General features: G+C 41.9%; 1 protein-coding gene across 5 annotated transcripts in view; it reads left to right on the plus strand.

The window, feature by feature from the left end:
* The first annotated feature begins 271 nt into the window (after positions 1–271).
* LOC133496161 (uncharacterized) overlaps positions 272–16569 on the plus strand; it is a 45250-nt gene continuing 28952 nt past the window's right edge. For 4 of the 5 annotated variants that reach the window (XM_061811380.1, XM_061811371.1, XM_061811411.1 and 1 more), the window contains exon 1: positions 272–638. The gene's annotated coding sequence lies outside the window, so the exon portion shown is untranslated. The remainder of the gene's footprint in view (positions 639–16569) is intronic. The other variant, XM_061811393.1, reaches the window with a different exon arrangement.

Genomic DNA, 16569 nt, shown 5'->3' on the forward strand with positions numbered 1-16569 from the left:
TGCTGAGATTAAAATACCTCTTCAATTTAGTAACAAACATCAATAAACTTCATTTGCTTAAATAGGCCACAAAAAAATTATGCAAGCTTTTTTTTGCAAGCCAACTTGCATATTATGTGGAGTGTGGACGTTAGTCAGAGAATATGAAGAAACAAATAATGGGCAGTGATGCAGATGTGGACAACACTGCTACGGGCAGTGCTTGATTTTATTTTGAAAGCCGTGACCGGAAGCGCGGTGGTTCCTGTCCGTCGTCAGCAGGCGCTGCGAGGCTGATGGAGGCTGAGCTGGGAGGAAGGAGGCGAGCCCCTCAGCTTCCGCGTCAGCATCCCTTCAAATAGCTGCTGTCACTTGCCTGCTGCACGCACGGAGAGGCACGATTGGGAGCCCCCCCCCCCCTAAAAAAAAAAAAAAAAGGAAAAATCCGACGTTTCCATGTTAACGTGGCAGCTCTCGTCTTACATGGTGACAACAATCACGATGAGCGGACAGAGACGCTAAAAGGCGTTTGTAGCCTGGCCAGGAAGGATAGCGATGGTCAAGGCGCCTCGTCCCGGGAGAAGTCATCCCAGAAGCTGGCCGCAAGAGACAGGGATGCTCCCTTAAAGCACCGGGAGGTCCAGTGAGTGAGTGAGTGAGTGAGTACCCTTCAACCTGTTCTCTGCTTGTGATGTGTGGACTGTTTTCAAACCTGCCCCACGTATACCCCCCACCTCCCGTGATCAATCAATCAATCGCTTTTTGGTCAGCCACATGTGTGCTTGCCCCAGCAATTTGAAAATGGTGCACCCGCAACCCCTGTAAGGCGCCACTTTCCTTTTTCCACCCCTCCCTTTTCTCGTGCACACACCCCCGGCGCATTGCACATCGGCGGTTTTACATCATGCAGTAGCATTGCAGGGCGAGATCGTGATGGAGCTCGGCGAGAAAAAACTTTTGATGAAAGTCAGCATGTACTGCGTATTTCTGAGGGCCCGTGCATCGTCGACGTGAGCCTAATTAATAAAGCCTTTGTGTGTGTGTGTGGGGGGGGGGGGGGAATCCTATCACACACACTCATCGCTAATCCGCTCGTGGCCCACAAGGCGTGGGTTACCTTACATGGTGATAAGAGGGGAGCACCAGTCATACCACACTGCAGTTTCTTATTAAGAGGAAAAGTCAGAGAATCACCTTTGAATCTAATGACCAGTGACTTTCCACACCCAAAGTTTTTTTTTTCCATGGCTGTGCATGTAAAGATGAAAAAGAATTGCAACATGAACACCAGAGATTAATTATGATGACATTAGATGAAACGTTATTGTCGCTGTGCATGTCACGAGTAGAGGGCAACAAAATGAAGATTACTTCCAACCACAAGTGTATAGAGGCAGTAATTATTGTAAATTGCACAAGGACAATGCACCAAGCTCAGGAAAAGAAATTCAGAGATTACTTGAAAAGATGTTATTTAGGGGTGTACATTTTTTGGGAAACATTTTTGTGCTATTCCAAAATACCAAAATTCCGAATTCAAACCTTTTCATAAAGAGCAGTGTGGTACTTACCTGTGGTACCACTTGTGATACTTGGCCTCCCTCTCGTGGTTCATGACATAATCTCTGCCTAAATACAATTCAGTTGTATTTAACTTTTGTATTTCATCTTTAAAACCATTTTTAAAATATCTCGGTAAACAATTCTTATGACATGTGCAAAATGAATATGGGCATGTCAATAACTATGTGTGATGATGAATTAGAAATAATACTTGAACATTGGAAAGGATGGAGCGTGAGGTATTATTTAAGTGGTTCTTTGTGTAAAAAATGAGGACCATTGATTTGAGTATTTAGTTGCAAAGAATACCCTCCAAAAATGTCCTGTGGGGGGCTTTTTGGGGCCACCCTGATTTTTATTTTTATTTTTCCAGAGCTATATCTATCTACATGTCAGTTTGAGTGTCCATTCCAACACACATGTACAAGCTATATGACTGATCATTCGCAATATACAGTGAAAGTATGCAAGCTATATACTGAAGTATGATAACTACTGTAGTTACCAGAATAATTTGTTCTGTGATTGTGGAAAAAGCTTGTTATGCGATTTACTCATAGTGTATCAAATACATTTTCCCTATTAAAATTAATCTAAGTTATTGTGTTTCAACCCCCCCCCCCAAAAAAAACAACACAATTTTCATAAAATTCATTAAAAAAATGTTCATTGATGAAAACTGTTTTGTTTAAAATACAGTTAAACATAAAGAGAATGTAAAAAAAAAAGATTTCTTAGCTGTCACTTGAGAAGCTGCAAGCAAAAAATTGAGTAATGAGCACTTTATGGTGTCACATTTTAAAGTCTACTTGCCTTACACTAAAACAAAATGCAAAATACCACAGATTTGTGAATAAAACTAGCATATATGTTACAGTAGTTATAACCATTGGCAAAACATTCAAACACAAACAGTGCAGAAACACATGAAGACAAACAATAAAACAATACTTGAAGGTATATAGTCTTTATCCTCTGTGAAAATTACTAATGCTACCGCATCTTACTGAGTGACTAACTGAAGTGGTGAAATTATTTCATTTATGAATACCTGTATTATACTTAACCCTAGAGGTCAAGATGCGCATCCCAGAAATGGTCAATAAAGCACAAAATCATAATATCATATATTATTATATTTTATTACATTATTACTGTATGTCATGAAGTGAAAAATTGTAGAATACCAGTTTTCTTATTAAAAATACATAACAAAATCATTAATTTGGATTCACCATATGTAGTATGCAGTGTACTGTGCAATTGCAATCACTGAAGGCGAGAAGAAACAGTGCAGAACAGAGTACTCTGCCCCGGCCTTGAAAAAAAATCTTGTGTGTGCCAATTTCACCTCATTACAGTCGTTGTGTTGACCAAAGCACAAGTGTCACCCCTGGGGCAACCTCTCCGGTGACCCAAGTCAGGATTTTCACTTTTCACATTAGCTATAAACCTGCAGCTCCTGCTTGGAATCCCGGGCAATAATGTTCACAGCGTGCAACACACCCACACTTTTGCACGGGAACGCCTCCTGTTCCTGCTTGTTCTACAAAATGTCAACAATTCTCGTCCTCAATATTCTCCCTGCGTGGTAGACATCAACCGGGCAAGGGCAGAGTGAGCCTTCTGTCGAGGGTTAAGAACAGTCAGATGCTCCCCACAGGGCAGAGTACAATGCCTGCTGCAGTTGCACCGGAGGCGACAAGTACTGGAGTGCTCTTTTCCCTCCCATGATTCTTTGCTATCTTCATTGCAAAGATGCACGACGGCAATGACACTACATAACTTTAGTCTCTTGCCCATCCATCCATCCATCCATCCATCCATCCATCCATCCATCCATCCATCCATCCATCCATCCATCCATCCATCCATCCATCCATCCATCCATCCATCCATCCATCCATTTTCTGGGCCGCTTATCCTCACGAGGGTCGCAGGCATTGCTGGAGCCTATTCCAGTTGTCAACGGGCAGGAGGCAGAGTACACCTTGAACTGGTTGCCAGCCAATCGCAGGGGACACAGAGACAGACAACAGTCGGACTCACAATTACACCTAGGGGCAATTTAGAGTGTCCAATTAATGTTGCATGTTTTTGGGATTTGTGAGGAAATCGGAATGCCCGGAGAAAACCCACGCAAGAACTGGGAGAACATGCAAACTCCACAGAGGCGGGGCTGGGATTTGAAACCCAGTACTCAGAACTGTGAGCCCGAGACTCTATAGAGCTCGTGCACCTCCATCATAAAATCACACGACATTGCCATATTCCTGGTCAGACAAAGTTGTCAAACAAAGTTGTTGCAAGTTAATTCCGTTGAGTCGAAACGAAAATACGTCTAATAGCACGACGAGTTTTGTCTGATACTGTTAAACATTTAGAAGGTGATAATAAATGAAGGTGCATGGAAATATGAGAGACAGTTAGAATAGAGGACCCATATTTAATGCCGAAGTTGATGTTTTTGCCGATAAGAAATGTGACTGTATTGCTCCCGCACGCTTACCAGCGTAAACCTCTTTGTGACAGACGGTTTGTTATTTTTTTAAAATATGCATTGTTCTCAAATGAGTCCTCTTGGCATTATAAATACTTCTTGATAATTTGAGATTGAGAAAAGTAATTCCTCCCTGAAATGAAATGATTACTAGGCGTGTGTATTTTGTTGCGCACCATCCATCCCGTTTAATTGACGAAATCCATCAATCTTTTCTCGTCTTTTTAGCTGGTATTCTATCGAATGATATCTTTGAATATCTGTCTCGTCTACTGTGACAACCAACAGCACAACAGGTCTCAGGTAATTTGAAAAATCTGCTCGGGTTCAACAATTCCCGCAGAGCTGAGCAGCTTTGTTTGACCGGCAATATGGTGGCGTGCAAACTGTGATGTCACGTGCACGAGCTCTATAGCTACGTCACCATGCCATCCCGTATCTTCTCGTAGCTACATTAAAAAACAAAAAAACATTCAAGCAGAACATACCCTTTGGAACTCTTCACCAAAAACAGTACAGTGGTGTATATTTGAGGGGAGACAAAATAAAAACTATATCCAGTTCTTATTATGAAAGAAAAACAAGTAGAATAAGATAAATAGTACCATTAGGCAGATGTGGGACCAACTCATTGCATTTCAAGTCTCAAGCCTTAAGTCAAGTCCTCCACTTGGAGTTTTGAATTGCCTCAAGTTAATGAGAAAATTAGAGATTTCACTTAATAATGAAGCACCAATTGCTTTCCTCTTTTAGATACTACAGTGTTTTTTTTTCTTAAATTCCCATTGTGCATATTGTAGGAAGCAGCATTTTCTTGTTGCAAACATTTCTAATGAGGCAATTTCTAACACGACTATAAATAGATCTCAGTTTTAACTTGGCATTTCTTGTATCAAAAACATAAGAGATTAATTTGAAAAAAGAAAAGGAACATGAGTTTGTCATCTTGTTATAAAAGTGCAATTTTTTCCAACTGTGGTATCTCAGTCAGTGCACTAAGTAAAAATATCACATCCAAAAAAGCTGACAAAAAGGACACAAAGAAGAATGTAGTTTACTGTTAAATAGACGCAAACTGTTTTATGATCCTGTTGACCACTCAACCGGTTCTCGTCAACCTATCCATCCACTATCCGCTTATCCTCGCAAGAGTCGTGCAAGTGCTGTTAACTTAGGACAGGAGGCGGTGTACAACCTGAATTGGTTGCTAGTTAGTCGCAGGGCACATACAGACAAACAACCAGTCGCACTACAACTACACTTAAAGCCCAACTGTCATCCCTATAAACATTCTAAAATAGATATTGTAATGAAAAATACATATAACGTTATTCACTTCAATGTCCATACGAAAAAATAAATGTGAGCGGAGAGCGCGTCATCCATGCGCAAAGTTGCAGAAGTGTCATTCTACGATATCCAAGTGGTCGCCATATTGGCTGCATCCTCCGTCCGTGACGTCACCCGGACATTCGCCAATGAAAACACGCAGTGCACCCTAACTATGGGAGACAAACGCGCCCCTTCAGACACGGAAGCTCTTTTTGAAAAGGAGAACACCACACAAATGAGTGAAGTTACTGTGGCAATATTACACTATTGTTTTGAGCCCTCGGGGCAATATTACACTATTGTTTCGAGCCATATTCAGATGATATGCAATCCCGGCCAAACCGCATCCCCATCCGATCCACTTCCGTGGCGGAGATGAGCCATAGCGGCTCATCGCAGCCGCCCGGTGTGGCTTATGACGGAGCCGAACCTTGCTGCTTTAGAGGGTTGTTCACAGACGTACGCGATGAGCAACACTGTCGAGCCGGGGCGCTTTACTCCGTGGTCGCAGCTGAGTGAGGCACTCTCAGCTGGGTTCTTCAGAGCCGCCTCCGTCCGCAAAGTTTGACGTGCAGCCTTCGCAGAAGCCGTGACCGCCGAATGCGGCGCCTCAGCCAGTGTGGCTGATTTTCGGCGCCGTGGTGCCATATAATAGAGCCGGGCCGTGCTGCTTTTAGGGGGATGTTCATAGCTGCCGCAGTACTTGATTAGCTGGGTTCTTCAGATTTGCCGCCGTCCGCGCAGCAGCCCAACGCCGTCCGACGCGCACATCGACACATTTCATACGCGGATCTTTTGTCACGTTATGAGAGAGACCGATTACATGCTCCGCCCCAAACTATTTTTTTTTTTGTAGTAGCTGTATACACACCTACCTGTTATTTGGAACCAACGAAGCTCTCGTCCTCTGCACCCGTGCAATCCATTTTTCACAACGAACTGGGTCTCTTTCAACCTTATGAAGGGTAATTCCATTCTCCCGAGTGTTCAAGCAATGTCCAGCAATGCAATGAGCCGCCATTTTGGCTAACACGAAGGAGCAACGAGCTACCTTCCCGGAGGTAAAACTAATGAAAACAAACGAGTCCACTTGGGGGCACCGCTGTCCTTTACGTCACTTCCTGTTTCTTCTCAAAAACAAATCCCTCGAGAGGATTTTCATGGCGGGAGTTACAAAAAGATGGAAACGTCAAAATCATGTTTTGTGGTGAAAAAACACATGGGACCATATTGGCTGACGTTTTTTCATTAATAACATACTAAAAATCATCCATTTCATGAGAGTAGCCCATCAAGGGTAATTTAGAGTCTCAAATTCAGGCGTGTTTTTGGGATGTAGGAAGAAACCGGAGTCCCCAAGGGAAGCCGACACAGGGACAGGGAGAACATGCAAAGTCCACACAGGCTGGGCCGGGATTTGAACTTCGGTCCTCGGAATTGTGATGCTCGCGAACTTACCAGTATCATCACCATTTTGCCTATACCCATCCATCTATCTTTTATGGGTTGATGAAGAAGACAAATAATTATCAATTTAAAAACTTAAAACTTAAAGATTCAGAAGAAAATATATGTGAACCCTTTGGAATTTCTCAAATTCTTCCATAAATTGGTCATAATAACTAACCTGATTTTCATCTAAATGAAGAATAAACTAATAGTCTGATTAAACTAATATCAAAGATATGAATGTAAAAGGTGTTTTTTTCTCTCACACATTATTCCAATGTTAATGTACTTAGTCGCAAATTATGTACACTGAAGAAAATGAGTATTTGAACACCCTGCTATATTGCAAGTTCTCCCACTTAGAAATCATGGAGAGGTCCACTGTGAGAGAGATAATCTAAAAGCAAATATCCAGAAATCACAATGTAGGATTTTTTAACGATTTATTTGTGTGATATAGCTGCAAATAAGTATTTGAACACCTGAGAAAACCAATGTTAATAGGTTTGTAGCCTTTGTTTGCAATGACAGAGGTCAAATGTTTCCCATAGTTGTTCACCAGGTTTGCACACACTGCAGGAGGGATTTTGGCCCACTCCTCCACACAGACCTTCTCTAGGTCAAACAGGTTTCTGGGCTGTCGATGAGAAACACAAGTTTCAGCTTTCTCCAAAGATTTTCTACTAGGTTTAGGTCTGGAGACTGGCTAGGCCACGCCAGATCGTTGGTATGCTTCTTACGGAGCCACTCCTTGGTTTTCCTGGCTGTGTGCTCGGGTCATTGTCATGTTGAAAGACCCAGCTACGACCCATCTTCAACGCTCCCAATGAGGGAAAGAGGTTGTTCCCCAAAATCTCACAATACATTACCTTCTTTCACCATGTTGCTTGGCAATTTCTCTGTAGCCCTTTCCAGCCATGTGGAGTTGTCCAATTTTGTCTCTGGTGTCTTTGGACAGCTCTTTGGTCTTGGCCATGTTACAAGTTTGATTCTTACTGATTGTATGGGGCAGACAGGTGTTTTATGCAGCTAACGACCTCACACAGGTGCATCTGATTCAGGATAATACATGGAGTGGAGGTGGATTTTTAAAGGCGGACTAGCAGGTCTTTGAGGGTCAGAATTCTAGCTGATAGACAGTTGTTCAAATACTTATTTGCAGCTCTATCACACAAATAAATTGTAAAAAATCATACATTGTGATTTCTGGAATTTTCTCTTTAGATTATCTCTCTCTCTCACAGTGGACATGCACCTATGATGAAAATTTCGGACCCCTCCATAATTTTTAAGTGGGAGAACTTGCAATATTGCAGGGTGTTCAAATCCTTACTTTCTTCACTGTAAGTTAAACATTTTATCGCACTTCTTAGCCTACCATTAATTTTGATCTTTTCGCACTGCAATAATGATCACATATACAGTAAAAAGCTTTGCATACAGCGTGACTGTTTAACAAAATCTTACAGTTTCCACCAACTGCTCACTAGCAGGCTACTTTCTGTGTGCGCAATGGTGACAATTAACTACTGCATGTGCAATTTTATCCATATTATCGTGCTATACGTCAATCGGAGACGCTTGTCCGAGCCAGGAGTTTTAAGTGCACTGCCTAAATCGTGCTTGTGGGCCAGCTTTAATGCTATAGATATGGAGAGCAACAGAATCACACCTGCATGAAAAGCTCTCAATTATTAATGTTGTCCAGAGGGCACGGAGGCAATGCAGAGGCAAAATGAAGAAACAAGGAGAATTTGATATTAACTGTAGTCGTTAAACATTCACGACAGGTTTGATGATCTCAGATTTTGTCACGTAATGGAAGATCTAATCCTATTAGGTCTCCGTGAGCAGTGAAGCAATGTAATGTAGTGAACATAAATATACTGTACTGTAGATACAAGGGATGTGTGCTTCTGCAGTGGGGACTTACTTAAAGTGGGGGTGACATCCCTATAAACATTCTAAAATAGATATTGTAATGAAAAATACATATAACAGTCTTCACTTCAATGACTATACAAAAAAAAGTGAGCGGAGAGCGCGTCATCCATGCACAAAGTTGCGCAATTAAGTGTCCCTCGACATCCAAGTGGTCGCCATATTAGTAGACTTATTACATATAAGTCCTCCGTCTTTGACGTCATCGCACTTCCGCCGTTGAAAACGCGCACTGCCTGCTTTTATGGAAGCCGAACAACAGAGATATTCGGATTTTTCCAACGCCCCTTCTAACACAGAAGCTCTTTTAAAAAAGGAATACACCACACAACCGAGTGAAGTTACCGGGGCAATATTACACTATTGTTTCGAGCACTCAGGGCAATATTACACTACTGTTTCGAGCCATATTCAGATGATATGCCATGACGGCCAAACCGGATCCCGTCCGATCCGCTTCCGCGGCAGAGATGAGCCGACGAGCACTTTCGAGACGAGGCTGAATGAGACATTGTTACCTGGGCGACGCGCACATCGATACATTTCATACGCGGGTCTTTTGCTACGTTATGAGAGAGACCGGCTACGTGGTCCGCCCTAAACTTTGATTTTTTTTAGTAGCTGTATATACACCTACCTGTTATTTGGAACCCACGAAGCTCTCGTCCTCTGCGAAGGAACAACGAGCTACCTAATGGAAACGAACGAGTCCACTAGGGGGCGCCTTTGTCTTTTACGTCTTTTCCTGCTTCTTCTCGAAAACAAATCCCTCGAGAGGATTTTCATGGCTGGAGTTACAAAAAGCTGTAAATGTCAAAATCATGTTTTGTGGTGAAAAAACACATGGGACCATATTGGGTGTGGGTTTTTCATTAATAATATACCAAAAATAATTCGTTTGATGACCCTTGACCTTTAACATACTGTCACTATAAAGTCCCAAACCAAGTAGTCATTTAGCTGTATACAAAAACGCAAATGACAGCTCGCAAGTGTATCGTGCGCATTAACTGGAGCAGGCCAGAATCCATTTTTATTTAACGTCAAAAACCTGCATGAAACATTTAAATGCAACATATCCCACTCACCAGTGATGCTGATTAATAAATGCATTCATATCGGTAGGTCGCGACAGATTTGTTTTGCTGGTTGAAGTTGGATGTGGCATGTTTTGCCCTGGCCAACCAATAACAAGATGGAAAAATTATGATGTCACTGGGGGCCAACTCACCAATTCTGAGGTCCTGGGCAGGATTTTTTTTTTTTAAGAGTGTGGTGAGGATGTTAGGAATAAATTAATGCTATTTCATCCAACAAACATTAGAATTTAGGTTGTAAACTCAATAACATACATAATTACATTCATTGCACTCATTTTTAACTTCAGGTCGCAATGAAACAAACCAAAACCAAAAACAAACCAAAAAAAATGAGCTTGCTAGAAATGTGTTGTTTTGTTTTTTTTCCTACAAGTTTGTGTTGATTATCAGTTATCCAATTTACGGTAATCCACAAAATATGAATTGATGCAACCAGACTCTTCTTGTTTGTTGTGTTTTGTTTTTGGTGCTGTAAGTGTGCTATTAGGGTATTGAAATGTAGGTCAGTGCTTCTGGTTGCATTTTGGCCAGCAGAGAATGCCTTGCTGGCCAAATCATAATTTAATAAATCAAAACTCCAATAATCCCCCTTCCCACCCCCCACTTCCTGAGAGTCATCACTTGAAGTGGCTCCATTTGTAAATAAATGCTTAACACCGTCTCCGTCACACGTGGCAGCACGGCCCCGTGGCAAATACATTTGCGTCAGCGAAGGCGTCGGTTGTTATTAGCTGCTGTCACGATGAGCCACACAGGCTGCAGCGATGGGACAGCTGTTCTTGGAAAGATAATATGACATCATTGAAAAAAAAAAAGGCCGATCATTCGCATCATGCCCAATGGTGAGTCACTTTGACATCCATTGTGTGGCCTTCCTGTTTGAAAGACGGCCTACATTTCATTTTATTTGATGTGACAAACTCTGCCGTTATGTGTTAACTTTGTGTCACCTTGGGAATATGGAGTTGTCTGTTTTGCGTCATCTTTTGCCCCCAATCCCCACCCCCCCAGGGCTGCCAAAGAGCGAGGCCGTGCAACTAGCAACTGGCGAACAACTGATGGCAAATTGGGAGGGTCCATTCCACTGTGTTTAGAGGGGCAGTTTTGCTGTCAACGGTTAGGGTTAACCTTAATTTACTGCCATAGTACATGTCGCAAGTTGTATTGTTTCGTTATGCAGTGGTTGTTCGGACTTGCAGGAAGGATACACCTCAACGGACTCGAAATGACTTAATTATTGGACTCATTGCTATTGTTCTACCTTGTCCATTTGGGTTTGAGTACCCTGGGAAGGAGTTGGCCTATTTTTCACTTCGCGAGGGTGGTTGGAAGGTTTTCAAACCTTTTCCTGTATTTGTAGTTTTGAATAAACTTGTACTTTTTGTGGCTGCAAGAGAAAGAATCCCAACAACGCAAACCTCTTAACTTCATATTGTGATTGTGTTCTTTTTTATTTGCTCTTTCTTATGAGCTTGCATGAGTCATATCCATCACTCCGTTTGTGTAATACAAGAGCCAGTCCTGCTTTCAATAAAAACAATAAAGCAATTGCAGTGACTTTGTGATATTTGAATTTCGGGTTTTGCACATAGGGCAGGGTTGAGCTCAGAGTTTACCACAGAGGCATTTGCGAGTTTACAAACATAAATTTGGAGGGATTTAAATATTCTTGTTTATATAGGGCAACAGTGCCTTCCGGCTGCTGTTCAGGATAGAAGCTTGAATATATCTTTGTTTTTGGTTGCTTTTATTTGTTTGCTTTGTCACTTCTGGTGAATAAAGTCAAGTGAGTAGAATTAAGCGTTTTGCTTTTTTTTCCAATCTTCAACATGGCACAGGGGGCCCCTAGTATGTGATAGAACATTTTTGTGTTATACAACATTTTTATTCTGTTTCAAAAGGACAGCGAGTAGGGAAAAAACATGTTTTTCAGAGGAGCTATTTGTTGTAAGTTCTCTATTGTTACTTCATTTTGTGCATGCATTGCTTTGATGCTGCTGAACTTTTTGTATTTAATGTTGGGCACATTTTGGGATAGCCAAGAGGTCCTAAAAAAGAGACTTTGCGAGTTCATAGCAATTTTTGTTTTGAATTTTTTTTGCATCGTAAATACTGTATTTTCTGTTATTTTCTGCTACAGAAAGGCAAAATATGTTTGTTGAGGTTTTTTTTGGGGGGGGGGGGGGAGTGGGTTAGACAGGAGGTCGCGCTGTACGCGTTGTTAGGTAAAATGCGTCATCTCCATGCTGTCTTTTCCGCTACATCCTTTTCAGTGTGCTGCCAAGTAGCCTAGAGCGGGAGATGAATCGGGCATTCACTAATTACTGAAAAATAAATCACAGAAAGTACAACAAGATTTTAGAGGAGCTGATGGGCTCAATCAGCATTGTGTCATCTCTTTTTTGACATAGGTAGTTACAAAGTTTATATTTTCTAAGATCATCTGTACAGCACTAATATTAGTTGTTCTTCACAGAGGATAAATATATGACTGTGAGATCTGTCTGTTTACATGTGTTGCTGTACCGTTTGTACTCAATGGCTTTGAGGGTTCAAGCAACGCAAAAACATTTTGAAGCTTCTTATTTTTCATGAATTTGTCCCTATTTGGCCAAGTGCTGCTTATGGTGACGTGAGTTGAGTTCACTTCCACCACAGAGTGCTTGTATCTGAAGTCAGCCCTCACAAGTCAAGGCAAAAAAAAATCAGCGGAACAACAACTCGTATCTGAAGGCACCACTGTACAGCAACATCAATTGGCCTGCTATGCCATCTGAATTCGTTTGCATGTTTTGCCCTAGTTTCGTACCACTACTCCTGTTGACATTAATGAGGAGCATGTACGTCTGCAGTCAACAGTATGTCTTCAGCAGCAGGCAGGCAAGCGCAACTTCACAGAAGAGTGGACCCTATCGATTGCTCTGACAGTCACGAAGGTGCATGGGATGCAGAGAATAGCAGACCGTCCATCCTGACTGCTTTGCTTATTTATTCCTTAACAAGCGGTTTATTCTCTGTCAGAGGACTGTTTGCCGCTGCTTGTGCTATCAGTTCAGTCTCAGGTTGAGGAAATGCATCCACCCCTTCTCCGTCCCGACCGTGCAAGTGAGAACGCAGGGATGGCGAAAGCTCCAGGAAGGCCACAGAAGGGTGGGGTCGAGGTCTCCCCCAGAGAGGAAGGTTCTGTATCGATTGGTTTAGTAAGAGAATCTGCCGGCTTTTAGATGTGCTGCTTAATAAGAGTGGCTTGCTGAAAGTCGGATCACATCAACTGAACTCCACCCCAGAGGCTGCCTTCGTCTTTCAGGACTAGTTGACAGTGTATCAAAACATCCGCTTGAAGAGGGTTTCCACCATTTCATATGTGCTTCCCCTGGGGACTTGCTTCTAACTCTGTATGTTCTCTGATTGATCTGCTTAAGTTTTCAAATGAAGTTTTCAAATGAACCAAAACTAAAGGTACAAGTTATAGGAAGTAATGCGTTAAGCACTGCAAGCATGTAATATCGGAATTTGCAAGAAAACTGCTAAATCATCTCACAAGTCCATCTTGCCAGGCTTCAAGGTGGTCCAGTTGTATCAGGTCACACAAAAATGGACATTGATGGTCGGTCTTGAAGAGATGAATGCAGATGCTGCCTTGATAGCAGTTTTGTCATGAAATAGAAAAGTTAAGAACCGGTATGATATTTTTCAAGCAATTGACAATATTAGAGACACACCAAAAATTCGGGCACAGAATTTTTCTGGGCCGAAAATGGCCCAAAAGTGTTTTTGGCCGAAACATTTTTTCACCAAAACAAGCGAAATTTGCCGACAGTGCTGCGCCACCTACTTACGAGCTCGTGCTGGCTAGCTAATGAGGATAAAGGAGATGATAATTAATATTTGTAAGCCTAGTACCACAATCCAAAATAATTTTGCATCCAATGAATAATCAAAGCACCGCTGGGATAATTGATAGATTACTCCATTCGAAAAATAATCAATAGCCGCAGCCAGGATTAAACTCACCATTCACCCAAGTTTTGTGTTGTTGTTTCTATAGACTAATAGATCAATCTTCCAACCCCAGAAGTCTCATCTATGTGTTTTCCTAACTTTTAGCATGCAGCACAGCAGCAACATCACACAAAACGAATCTCCAGCTCCTGTAGTGAGTCGGTCGTCATGTCACAGTGTAGAAATTACGGTCTTTTTTTCCCCCATCCCTGCACGCTACCATAACTGTCAATCAGAGTGGAGAGCCAAAAGCCTGCTTCAGAGGAGCACTGAGCTATTTTAGGAGAAAACAGATTGTATTAAGTCTCAAAGCAAAGTGACACAACTAGGGTGGAGATTTCGTAGTGCCTCAAAACTTTAAAAAATCTCTTCATTTAGCATCTCCTCACACTTCTCAATGTTGCCACAGATGCAAACACAACAAAATGTCATTTAATATGCTAATATCCCACACATGCTTCGTATGTAGGTCACCCCTCCTTTCGTGCGGCACATGCGTCATTTGACAATTGAATGCATAATTACAGGTAACACAACAATTACAAAATATTTAAAAGGCAAGTGTGTCTTCATGCTATTTTTAGCTCTTTTCCATGTTTTCAAATTTATGCATTACAAGAAAGAGCCGAGGTCCCAAGTGGATTGCTTGTGTTGTGTTGTACGTACACTTGTTCAGCGAAAGCGCCTGCTGTGTTCGTCACTGCATTAAGTCATTTGATCAATAGCAAGATGGGCTCTGTCGACATGCTAACTGTCATGAAATCTCCGCTAATCCAATTATGGAACCCTGCGCTAAGCTAATTAGTAGGTCCCTGCACTACGCTTTCACTCTCATTCACATGCACACACACACACACACAAACGAACACATGCACGCACAAATGCCTCCAGTATCTTGTGCTCAAATTAAATCAGAAAATACATTATGACTATTTGTATTGTTAATGTGTTGCATATTTCAAAAAGAAACCGTTAAAGTAATGTTGCCTATCATCATTTGAATTCACTTAGAAGAGAATGTCAAGTCTTATATTATTTTATTAAATGAAAAAGTTCAATGTATATCTTCCCAATTCCATACTATATTGTTCTTGGCACATTTCAACACTTTTCTTTAGACACAATTCATGTCTTTTCAAACAAAACACAAAAATGGCATTTTGTCTGTAAATCCTGTTTTCAGATGCCTTATTTATTTTTAGTTTTATTTGAGAAACATGTTTTTTTTATAAATATGTTTTAACATCCATTAGTATTTCTATATACAGCATAACTGCATTAGGTAATGCGATACATTGTGAGGACCATAAATGTGTCCCTTCTGGAATGCCATTGTTGTATCCACCACGGACCCTCACTGGTCACTGGGTTAATAGTAATCCCACTCCTATTCTTTTTAGGACACGCTCTGCTCTAAAATCATTGGCTGCAGACCAAGCACTGCTGCTATATGATTGGCTGTTGCATCCCAGGGGCCTAATCCTAACCCCACCCTATTCCTAATCTTAACCTACCCCGACCCTAACCCTAACCATAACATATTTGATTCTTTATATTGAGTACAAATGTTATCTTCTTCATCTTGTTGCATCTGTGCAGCCTGCCCTACCTGCGATGCAGTAGCCAATAATTTTGCAGCAGGGGGTGTTGGTACCAGGAGCACGGGTGGGATTCCTAATAATGACTCATCTTGTGCTGATTGTGTCTTGCATTCTTTTTGTCTTGTTGAAGAGCATTACATGCAGAAATGATTGCAAGTATTTCCAGTCTCTTCATGAATACATATAGCAGAAGATTAGTATATAGCAAGTCTACAGTGTTTTATTTGAAGGTTTATAGTCACTACAGCATCAGTGATCTTTTTAGTCATCTTGTTTATGCCATCTTGTTTATGCCTAATAGAGGTGTCCTTAGACATGAGGAGGCCGCAAACTTGATTGAGATGAAACCTGCAGAGTTCTTTCTCCCATTTGTGTAGCTGCATGAGTATTGCAGTCGCAGAGAGCCTGAGCATCACCGCAAACCTGTATGTGGGTTAACGTTTCAGAATTCAACCAAAGTTAAAGGCCTTTCCGTGAGCTGCCATTGTCGAGACTGGTCCCCTTTTCAGGCTGGATGAAGTCGATGGCCTCCCCGACTGCGCGGGGGAGCTTCCTCATATCTGCGGCGCCACGATAAGACTCCCCTTGGATAACAGAGACTGCTGGTGAATATGGTAGCGTGACAGTTTAGGGGTGTGTCTGACTTTGCTTTGTTGTGTAAGAGCTTTTGCCGTGCTTGAGGTTGACGCTGCCTCAAGATGTGTACGGCTTTGTTTCATATTGATGCACAGACTCAAACACAAGCTTGCAAATGCAAGTTGCAAGGGCAAGGGGTGGCCTGCATCACTATTCGCCGGTACTGCCTTACTTATAATGCACATTACCGAAAAATGCATTTGAAGATTTGTTATTTTATGAATGTACGAATGCGTCGACGAACTGAGCAGCTGTGTGTGTTTGAGAACGAGAGTCACAAACCCCAAGGGTGATGAGAAGAGTGCCGTGGAAAATGGTTGCACAGAGGTGCCGACATGTGTAACTGCTCAAATTGGCTCCCTGCACTTTTCCTTTGGGAAATATGGGCAGCAGCACAAGCTGATGGAAGTGTCACTGTGTCAGTCCATATGGGTACCTTTTTCCTTGGTGTGGGTAAAAGATGGAT

This window comes from Syngnathoides biaculeatus, chromosome 2 (assembly GCF_019802595.1).
Source record: "Syngnathoides biaculeatus isolate LvHL_M chromosome 2, ASM1980259v1, whole genome shotgun sequence".
Classification (NCBI taxonomy): domain Eukaryota; kingdom Metazoa; phylum Chordata; class Actinopteri; order Syngnathiformes; family Syngnathidae; genus Syngnathoides; species Syngnathoides biaculeatus.